The following is an 11,309-nucleotide window of genomic DNA, read 5'->3' on the forward strand; positions in this document are numbered from 1 at the left end:
GTTGTGCTTTTCTTAGACAGCGATCGCTGTGCAGGTCCTCCAGTGAGGGGAGAGGGCAGCCAATGATTTTTTGGGCTGTATTCACAACCCTTTGGAGAGTTTTCCTTTGAGCCGTAGTGCTGCTGTTATACTATACGCATATACAGTAAGTCAGTATGCTCTCTATGGAGCACTTGTAGAAGGACACCAGCAGCTTCTCCTTGATGTTGTTCCTCCTGAGAACCCTCAGGAAGTACAGTCTTTGCTGGGCCTTTTTTATCACATCAAAGGTGTTCATGTTCCATGTGAGGCCCTGCTCAATGTGGACCCCAAGGAAACGGAAATCAGCTACCCTCTCCACACATTTTCCCCCAATGGCTAGTGGTGTAATGTCCGTAGTGTAAGCTGGGGGTAGGTGTTGTTGTCTGCAGTGGAGATGGGGGGCTGAAGGAGAGGTGGTGTGCAGGAGAATGCCGGTAGGTGGTTTGAACAAATTGGGGCAGTGTGGATGTGTGGGGGGATGGTGGTGGTAGGGGAGTAGCAGAAAGTGAGCTAAACTGGTTGAAAAACTGGTTAAACTGCTTTGCCCTATCCAGGCTCCCAGATGTCTGTATGTCCTTCCCCTTCATTCCAGCAATGTTCTTCATTCCTTTCCACACATCTTTCACACTGTTCTGCTCGAGTTTGGACTCAAGCTTCCTCCTGTAGTTGTCCTTGCATGTCCTCAGTGTCTCTCTGAGTTCACGCTGAACTCTCCTCTGCTCCTCCTTATCTCCAGACCTGAAAGCCATCTTCTTTTTGTTTAGAAGTGCCTTCAGGTCACTGGTAATCCAGGGTTTGTTGTTGGAGAAGCAACGCATGGTCCAAGCTGGCATGACAGTCTCCTCACAGAATCTGATGTGTTCCGTGATGCAGTCAGACATGTTGTCGATGTCCTCCCCATGAGGCACACAGAGCACATCCCAGTCTGTCGACCCAAAGCAGTCCTGCAGTGCTTCAGCTGCCTCCTGTGTCCACCTCCTCACAGTCCTAATGCACACAGGCTGCCTGCTCACTAGAGGAACATACTTGGGAGTCATCCTTACCAAGATGTGGTCCGACCTGCCAAGGGGGGGCAGGGCTGTGGCGCTGTATGCATATTTGGCATTAGCATACAGGAGATCCAGCATTTTGTTTTCCCTGGTGGGACAGTCAACATACTGCTGGAAGTTGTGTAGAGCTTTGTCCAATGAGGCATGGTTAAAGTCACCTGTGATGACCATGAAGGCATCTGGGTGTTGAGTCTGGAGTTTGGCTGCGGTAGAGCTGATGACGTCACAGGCCACCGCTGCATCAGCTGATGGGGGAATGTAAACAGCGATCAAAATGGCGGACGTAAACTCCCTCGGTAAATAATACGGCCGCATTCCCACAGCCAGAAGTTCAATGTCCGGGCTACAAATCTGTTCCTTCACGTTAACATGACCGGGATTACACCACCTCTCACTCACATAAAATGCAATCCCGCCACCCTTCTTCTTCCGACTCTTGCAATGTCCCTGTCCTCCCGCACCAAGGAAAATCCAGGGACCTCCACGCTGTAGTCCGGAATAAGCGAGTGCAGCCAGGTTTCCATGAAGCAGAAGATACTGCACTCCCTGTACTCCTTCTGGGTCCTAACCAGCACCGTGAGTTCGTCCGTCTTATTCCCCAAAGACCTCAAGTTCCCCACAATAATCGCCGGTACCGCAGGTTTGTGCCGTCTCCTCTTCTCCCTCCGTTTAACTCCAGAACTCCAAAACAAAACACGGGAAATATTAAGGTCAGCTAAATTGTTGTTGCGGGACCTAAATTTGTCTGTCCAGTCAGTAGGAGGAAAGAGGCTCCTGCTGAGTCAAAAGCGATTGAAATCCTCTTCTTTCTCTGTTCTGGCCACGCTCCAAGCTGACGGTATTACTTCGGCATCTTTCTGTCTTTATTGATTCAGGAGCAGACACTGAGTTCATGAACCGTGGCCTTGCCAAATCTTTTGGCATCCAACTCCTTCGCACCTCTAAGTGTCTGAAAGTTTTGGCAATTGACGGCCATGTACTTCATCAGGTCTCCCAAGAAAGAAGGTCCCATTAAGTTCAGTATTTCTGGGAATCACCATGAACTCATGGTGATGAAGGACACATTATCATGTGATAATTAATTCCCCTGACCTCCCTATCATTTTGGGAGCCGCTTGGTTAAGAAAACACAACCCTCACATTGACTGGTTTAAGGGTGAGGTGTTGGTGCTTGTTACCATCTTGCCATTCCACTTGCCTCTTATATGTTTCTGTCCCCTGTTCTGTCCCTATCTGTGGACAGGAGACCTACCTGTGATCAGAAGTTGTTTCTGATGGGGAACCATGCTACAAGATGTTACTGAGTTCATCAAGGCTTGCAGAGTTTGCTGTTAGGCTAAACCATCCTGTTGGCGACCCTCTGGACTTCTACGACCCCTCCCTGTTCCACACCGCCCATGGTCCCATATATCCATGGATTTTGTGACTGGTTTGCCCTCTTCCAATAACCATTCTGTCCTTCTCACAGTCGTAGATCGATTCTCTAAGACAGGCATGTCCAAAGTCCGGCCCGGGGGCCAATCACGGCCCGCGGTCAGATTTCATACGGCCCGCAGCTTCGGTTTTATAATGTATTATTTATGGCCCGCCTGCACTGTGAAACAGAATAAATAAACTAGAAAATTTCTGAAGAAATTTAGCCGGGGCCTGCCAAAGCATGCCCGTTGGTTTGGGCCCGGCGTTGTCATGCTAGAAATTAGCATCGATGCTAAAGAACGCTGCAATGTAATCAGTAGCATGTGGAGAATCACAAGAACGTTAAGTAAGGTGGCCGTGCACCATTCAGTATGATTAAAAATTTTTGTCAAGGCTTTTATTTTGAAATTTTTGTAAAACTTCATTTCAAAGAGCCAAACTAAATCCATGTATAACAGTCATTGGATAAAGTCAGTTATATAATGCTGAAAAGAGCAATAATGTCATGTAAAAATTGTCAAGGCTTTTATTTTGAAATTTTTGTAAAACTTCATTTCAAAGGGCCAAACTAAATCCATGTATAACAGTCATTGGATAAAATCAGTTATATAATGCTGAAAAGAGCAATAATCTCATGTAAACATTGTCAAGGCTTTTATTTTGAAATTATTATTATGCTTCATTTCAAAGGTCCAAACTAATCCCATGTATAACAGTCATTGGGTTAAATCAATTATAATGCTCAACAGAGCAATTACCTGATTTAAAAATATTCAAGGCTTTTATTTTGAAATTTTCAGTATGCTTAATTTTAAAGTTCCAAACTAATCCCATGTGTAACAGTTACTGAGTTAAATCAGTTATATACAGCCCATAGCAGCAAGTAGTTCTAAAGGCCAGTTCAGTCCTGATTTGTTTCACTGTAGTTCTATAGATAGAACTACAGTGATGCGTATTTGTAGTCCTAATCAGCAGCCAATAGCCTCTTGAGTTCCGTTGCTACGTTAAATAAGTTTCTCACCAAGGTGTGAACTGTTAGTGAGAGAGCCTGAGACAGCCTAGAAAATCCTGTCGCATGACTTTGCTCTGAAGCACCGTGACAGAAAACCGTACGGTCTAGATAAATTTCGAAAACATTTTACCGGAGCAGACATGCGTATCAATGTGAGGACCGATTTTGATACCAATCGTGCGATATTTGTGGGCGTGATGGCGATTTCAAAATTATTTTGGGGTGAAAAAATTGTCTTGATTTCTCACTCTAATCAGTGAGAGACCCACTGTAATTTTAGGAAAAATGAGAAACTTTGGGTCGCTTAGAGGCAAATTGTGGACAAACCGTAATTGGTATTGACGAGCCGTCTTCACTTTCGAAGAGATCACAGACGTATCTACAAAATGAAATTTGAATGGCATTTCTACGTGAATTCGTGACGACACAGAGAATCCTCAAAAATAGGGTATTTCTAGGATTTTTCCCATTGACTTATAATGGGGTTTTTTTCGTAGTTTTTTGCGAATTATGTCGCCACGTTAACCCCGAATCCCACCAAAAGTAATAGCTCCAATGGCGTGAATTTTCTGCACGTTTTGATACCTCATTTGTAGGTGTGCACCCAGCGGTATGAGCCGCATTAACGGTTACAGATGAAAAATAAAGAATTGGGAGAATAGCAATAGGTTCCTGCCATTGCTTTGCATGGCAGGCCCCAATCATAAAACTTGAAACTGTAATTCCTCCTTTCACCAAATGGTGGCAGCACCACTTTAATACTATCAGTCTGCCTCCGTGCAGCGAACCCCTCTCCACTCATTTCTGCCATGGCCACTGCAAAGAAAACGAGGAAAGTTGACAGTGAGGGCCGCCGCTTTCAAGAGAGATGGGAATTACAATACTTCTTTTCTGAAAATCAAGGCAATTGTGCTTGTCTAATTTGTGAGACGGTTGCCTTGTTTAAGGATTTCAACGTAAAAGGACACTACCAGACTAAACATGCTAACACATACAACAAGCTAACAGGAAGTGACCGTGCTGAAAAACTGAAGCAACGCCAAGCTGGACTGGCATCACAACAGCGATTCTTCACGCGGGCCTGTGAGTCAAAAGAAAATACCACCAAAGCAAGCTACGAAGTGGCCATGTTAATAGCTAAACATGGCAAACCTTTTACTGAAGGTACATTTATCAAAGACTGTGTTATGAAAATGGTGGAGAACATTTTGCCCTGAGAAGAAGCAAGAATTTGAGAAAAATGTTTCCCTGGCAGTAACAGAGTTGAGGACATGAAATAAATAATTTCGTGCAATAAAAATATTGCACGAAATCCGTGGAGGACGGCGGAGTCCTCGCGCAAAATTCCGTGGTTAGGTGGACGGAGCCTGGTGCCTTCCTGTTCAGGGAGACGGGGTCCGACGAATACCCGTTGCAAAAAAGGACGACGGAGTCCTGCGAGAACAAATTAAATTCCGTGACAAAATAAAAAAAATAAAAAAAAATAGTGTGTGACTGTGCGAGTGATTGGAGGCAGAAATACCACTTGGTATTTTACCTCATATAAAACAGTAGGACTGTAACCAGCAAACCTCTTGAGGATGCAGAGGTAACCCCCACTCGAAAGAGTTGAAGCGTGGGTTACCTCAACAGGTTATTTCAATTGCTGGCCTACTGAACAGAACCCCAGTTTTTAGGACTCCCTAGGCGTCGACAAACTGGGCCAAATTTTTCATAAAGATGGGGAAAGGGATAAGTAAAAATAAGCCGACAGACAGTTTAACATCAAATGACTGGAAATATGTCGAAACCCAGGATAAAATAAAACATTTGGATAATTGGATAACAAACTATAACTTTGACGGCCGTCTTAACTCACAAAAACTAGCTTTACGGCAGGATAACATCAAACAAAAAACAAAGTCAAATCCAAAGATTGCATTGTGATTCTGTGTTTGTAATGATGTAAAGCACTTTGAAATGTCTTGCTGCTGAAATGTGCTATACAAATAAAATTTGATTGATTGATTGATTGAATAAATGCATTAGTTTATGTTGGAGTGAGACCTCTCGTTCATAGACCAGCTTTGCAGTTTTCATTGAAGGTTTTCGTTACACATTTTAGCTTTATACTGAAAAACATTAACTGGAAGTTTTTTCTGTCAGAATTGTTTTACAGTTTATTTGTGTTCATTTTTTATTTTTGTCTTTAAAAGATTCAGAATTTGGACCTAAAATTAGATTTTTCTCCATCTGATGACATCATTGATTCTATGTTGCATCGTGTTTCTGTAAAGCACTTTGAAATGATTTGCTGCTGAAATGTGCTATACAAATAAAATTTGATTGATTGATTGAAACTGAGTGTTTTGAATGGCAACGTCTGTCACTATCAGCAGTGAAGAGCCAAAAGAACATTTATGCACTTGGATTTATGGCACTTATTTTTATTAAACTCTTGAGTAAGATTTGGTTATTAACCTGTAGATATTGTAAATGACGAGCAAAATTCACTTGTTTTAAGATTTAATAACAGACAACTTTGCATTACTATAACTCCTGTTTAAAATGTTCTTGAGGCAAAGGTATTTTTAAACTCATGTAAATTTAAGGTATTTCATACAGTTTGTTCAATGTTATCTGACTCTCCAGATATGAAAGAAAGGCAGAATTTGGGTTTTTAGAGTTGTTCTCATTTGCCTGAGTGGCTTATATTTGTTTTTTTTGTCATTTGAAAAATAAAGATAATTGTGACAATGAAAATTGTGTATTTGCATGAAACTTTTGTAGTTAAAAAATGTCCAGGGCGTGCCGTGGTGGCGTAGGGCGACCCGTATTTGGAGGCCTTGAGTCCTCGACGCGGCCGTCGCAGGTTCGATTCCCGGACCCGATGACATTTGCCGCATGTCTTCCCCCCTCTCCTTCCCTGTTTCCTGTCAGCCTACTGTCACATAAGGGACACCAGAGCCCACAAAAGACCCCCTGGAGGGGTAAAAAAAAAAAAATTTAAAAATTGGCCCCCGGGCATCTTCACTTGATCAAATCTGGCCCTCTTTGCAAAACGTTTGGACACCCTTGCTCTAAGATGTCCCACCTGATACCACTTTGCAAACTGCCTTCCTCCAAGGAGCTGGGAGGGATTTTGGCCAGTGAGGTGTTCCGCCTGCATGGTCTGCCAACTAACATTGTTTCTGACAGGGGACCCCAGTTTGTCTCTAGATTCTGGAAGGAATTCTGTGGTCTCCTGGGTATCTCGGTGAGTCTCTCAGCAGGGTTCCACCCTCAAACTGATGGACAAACAGAGAGGATCAACCAAGAAGTGGAGACCAAGCTTCGTATGCTCTGTGAACATGACCCCTCTTCTTGGTCACAAAACCTACCGTGGGTGGAGTATGCACTTAACTCTCTTCCTTCTAGTTCCACAGGACTGTCTCCCTTTTACACAGTCTATGGTTACCAGCCTCCTGTGTTGTCCCTTCCAGATAGGTCCATTAGAGTCCTCTCTGCACATGCCTCTGCCTTGAAGTGCCAGCAGGTATGGCGTCAGGCCCGCAGGGCTTTTCTGAAGATCTCTGCTTTATGTTCCAGATTTGCCAATCGTCACAGAGTTCCAGCACCCACCTACCTCAAAGGACTAAAAGTTTGGTCTAGCCACCAAGGACCTTCCCTTGCGGATTGAAAACCACAAGCTAGCTCCTCATTTCATAGGACCCTTCACAATTTCCAAAGTGATCAACCCCATGGCTGTTCGGCTCCGTCTCCCCAGGACTCTCAGGGTTTGTCCCACCTTTCATGTGTCTCGTGTCAAACCTGTTTTCACTTCACAGTTGGTACCCTCCTCCAGGCCCCCTCCTCCCGCCCGGATCATCGATGGAGATCCCGCTCACACTGTGCGCCGTCCTCCTTTGGTCCTGACGTTGGGGTCCGTCCATACATTACCTGGTGGACTGGGAGGTATACGGGCCAGAGGAGCACTCCTCAGTGCCGGCCCAACATGTTTTGGACAAATCCCTGTTCAGGGAGTTTCATCGGTCCAATCCTGACCAGCGAGGTGGTCCTTCTGGAGCTGCTTGTTTTAAGTAAATATCTCCTTAGTGATAAAAATGTAACTCCTCCGACACTTAAGACATTTTTCCATGTAATAAGTGAAACCATCTGCCAGTGAAACTAAATCTTTTTTATTCTAGCATTAAGGAATCTGATTCAGCTGTTTTTATTTTTCCTTTAAGCTAAATTGCACTTGAGATACATTAAATTAAAGGTGGAACAATTTCCTTTTTACCATAAACATAAAATGAAAACTGTTTGTTTTGTTTTGACAGAGTAAATATTCCAGTTTTTTACATTTACTAAACACAAGACATGGGCTGGTGGCAGTAAAGAAAAAGCAGTCTAAGGATTTTGGCTCTAACCAGGTGGATATAAATACAATAACTTAAACATAACTGGGTACAAAGGCAGCTTTATGTAAGATGATCTCTGAGGCATAAAGAAGAAGCTGAGGATTTTCAGTGTGTGTCATTCAAGCCGTGTGACTCCCAGTTGGATGTAATAACTCCCTGGAGCAGAACTGAATTAACAAATAACATGCAGATTATCTCATTTTGTGTCATAGTGATATTTTGACAACAAAATTGGGTGTTATACAGTGCAATAATTACACACAGAGGAAACCACAGCAGAACTCTTTGACGTACACTGGATCAGTTTGCTTATAAGCGGCGATTAGGAAAAATGATCCGATATGAGGTCAAGATCTATATATGCATTTTGTTGATCCAACAAAATATATGCTCCAACTTTGATAGGAACTCTTCCTATCAAAGTTGATTCTGATAGTAATCAACTTTTCCTATTGATTCCTATCAGATCAAATAGGAAAATTTGATCTGATTTCATGCCATGCAATAACAAAACGTCTTGTAACTCTGTGGATGTAACTCTGGCTTCAACTGAATTTGAACTCTTTAACTCCTCATTCTACTTGCTACATTCCTGTTCTGGTATTGCGTTTTGCTCCGATGTTGTGACAGTCGGCAGTAGTTGCTGCACATGCCTTGTATCACTTACTCCCAACCCTTTAACATTTACTGCCTTATGTCTACAAGGCAGCATTGACCGTCTCCCTCGCCCGTCTCTCCCCTATAGAGCATGCCACCCTGGATTTCCGTCACAGCTTCTTTTAATGGTCGCTGTTGTAATCACTGCCTGTAGGCCCAGGGGTGTCTCTGGTTTAATCTAGTTTCAAAACTCCTCCCGCCCTGGGCCCTCTCATGTGTCAGTCCCGTTTTCATCATGTGCGCCGTTCTCAATGTGGATCGGCAAATACCTACAGCCCACTGAAATATGTATAAACACACCCTGAAACCTACAAATGTGTTCGGTTTGAGCAAGTCGAGAGTCTTGAAACTCGACATGGTGCAACTGCATCAACACGCTTCGCTCCACTTTGGTGTTTTGCCTCCAACTAGAGGGGAAGGAGAAGAGTGACAGAGCTCACAGCCCAGAAACAGCAGCAGGGAAAATCAAGAGAGCAACAGTACATTAACAAAGTGTCTTAGGATTGTTTTTGTCCCCTCGTTCTCTCTCTCTTTTCTTCCTGTCAGTCTTTCAACTACTCTGATGCATTTCCAAACAAGACAGTGCAATAGGTGTTTTTAGCCCCTGGTGTAGAAACACCCAAACTCAAGATTCTGGAAGCAATGCAGGAAGATGTTATTATTTTTGTGTTTTCAGCCAAACAGTAAAAGACAAATTCAACTGTGGGTTTTATTAGAGAGTGTCGGATTCCTGTAAGGTTTCTGCTAATGATCACATTGTCTGTTAAATGATCATTACGTCAGCATGATCTGTATTAATGCTCCTTCAAAGAGACTTTAAATCTCTTGGGAATGTTTGTAGCTGACAACTTTAGAGTTTCAGCAGTCTGTTGTGTGTACACGCCGGGTTATGCAGGGCTGCTGCAATTCCATTTATGTGAGGCTGAGAAGCTCTCGATGCCATCTAGAGTCTTCTTGGACAGCATGACAGAGTGGAGCGGCGCAGCAGCATTCATTTTGTATCTGTGGACAGGAGCCTCTGACAGAGGCAAAGGGAAATGAAAAGAGTGGCAACATGCTTCATCTGCTCAGAGACTTGGCTTATCTTTCAGCTGTGTGGGCACCGTCTTTGAATGCAACAATATGGCTACAAAATGTAGGGAAGGGAAGAAAAGACCAATGCATGACTGGGTTGCTGTTGTCCTGAAAGGTTCTCAAACAAAACCTTCTGTCCAGGATTTACATTAAAATATGTTGCTGCTTTAGTCATAGTTGAAAATTAACTTGAAAACAAGAAGACACTGAAGACACTTTTGAATTGTCAAGGTCAAATTTACCATTTTTTACAAATAGCAATTTGAAAAGTGGGGCTCCTTCAGACTAGCCCGTACCAATTAGGTGTTTACCTGGTGGAACAGCTGAGCTCATTATAGGAGCTACTGCTCAGTGCAATGCTGGTAAAAACGTTGTTAAAGGGTTAATAGAGGAGCCATGTGGGGATGACTTCCTGGAGGCAGAGCTTCAGGAAGAGCAGGAGTTCTTAAGGAGGCAGAGGCCCAACTTCATAGTGTTAAAATACAAAGTCAAGTTTCTTTTAAGTCATATTTGATTTATGTAGCATTATAACAACTGAAGTTAACATAGTTAGTTGATTGTGCTGTAAAAAGATTTTATGTGGCTCCTTAACAGTGTTTGCATAAAAAAAATGTTCAGAGGGTATAAATACTATTCTAAAGGCACAACACCTGTCTATCTTAACGTGTAAAAACCCGAACCATGTTTAGGAAAATCATGAGTCTCCAAAATTAGACTCATTTCTTATTGAAGGACGACACGGCGCCTGCTGTCCTGGCTCCATGGTTCCATTCATACATTAGAGCCACTGCTGTTTCAGCAAACTCATTCTAGTCTCTGTCAGCTGAACAGAAGCAGCCAGCAAGTAAAATTCTCAGCCCTTCATGCTCCATGTTGCTAGTAAAATGTATAGGCTACACGGAATCATTTCTCCAGGAAAAGTAAGAATTACAGGGATTGCTCTTTGATGATCTTCCATGGCAATTTAAAAGCTATCTCTATGTAAGAACTGCATAAATGATAGGCAGTAATTTAATCTCTGCTTCGGAAATTGCACTTTGAGGAAGACAGAGAGGAAATAAGTGCAGAGAGAGGCGACTGATGGGTCATCTTTTCATGTTGGCCATGAGTTGATTCAAAGTTGCTGAACTTAGCTCTGAGTTTTGTTGCAGTCAGTTATTGCTAACTGTTGTAAACGAGAGACACCCTGCAAGTGTCCACTGGACGAGCTGAAGTTTTTAAAAATAGATATCTGTTTATAGACCAGTTGTTGATCTGCTCTATGAACTGAGCTCTATGCTCTGAATATCCCTGATTTAATAGATAGATAGATAGATAGATAGATAGATAGATAGATAGCATTTATTGTCATTGAACAGAATTCAACGAAATTTCCATTGCAGCTCCCGTGCAAAAGGTCAAATATATACAGTATAAATAAGCAAACACACAATAATAATAATAACAATATATACAACTAAATTAACTAAAGGCACTCAACCACACCAAAGAAGTAGCAGCAGGTCCAATTATGGCAAAGTACAGATAATGTGACAGTGCAAAGTGCAGAACAATATGGCTGAGTGGGGGTGGGGGATATGTATGTGTGACTGCGAGGTTATGATATGTGTGGGAGGGGGGGGCGGCAGGGAGTAATGGCTCTGACGGCTGTGGGGAAGAAACTGTTTCTCAGTCTATTTGTTGTAGTCCGTATATTCC

Source organism: Xiphophorus couchianus, chromosome 1 (genome assembly GCF_001444195.1).
Source record: "Xiphophorus couchianus chromosome 1, X_couchianus-1.0, whole genome shotgun sequence".
NCBI classification, from domain to species: Eukaryota; Metazoa; Chordata; class Actinopteri; order Cyprinodontiformes; family Poeciliidae; genus Xiphophorus; species Xiphophorus couchianus.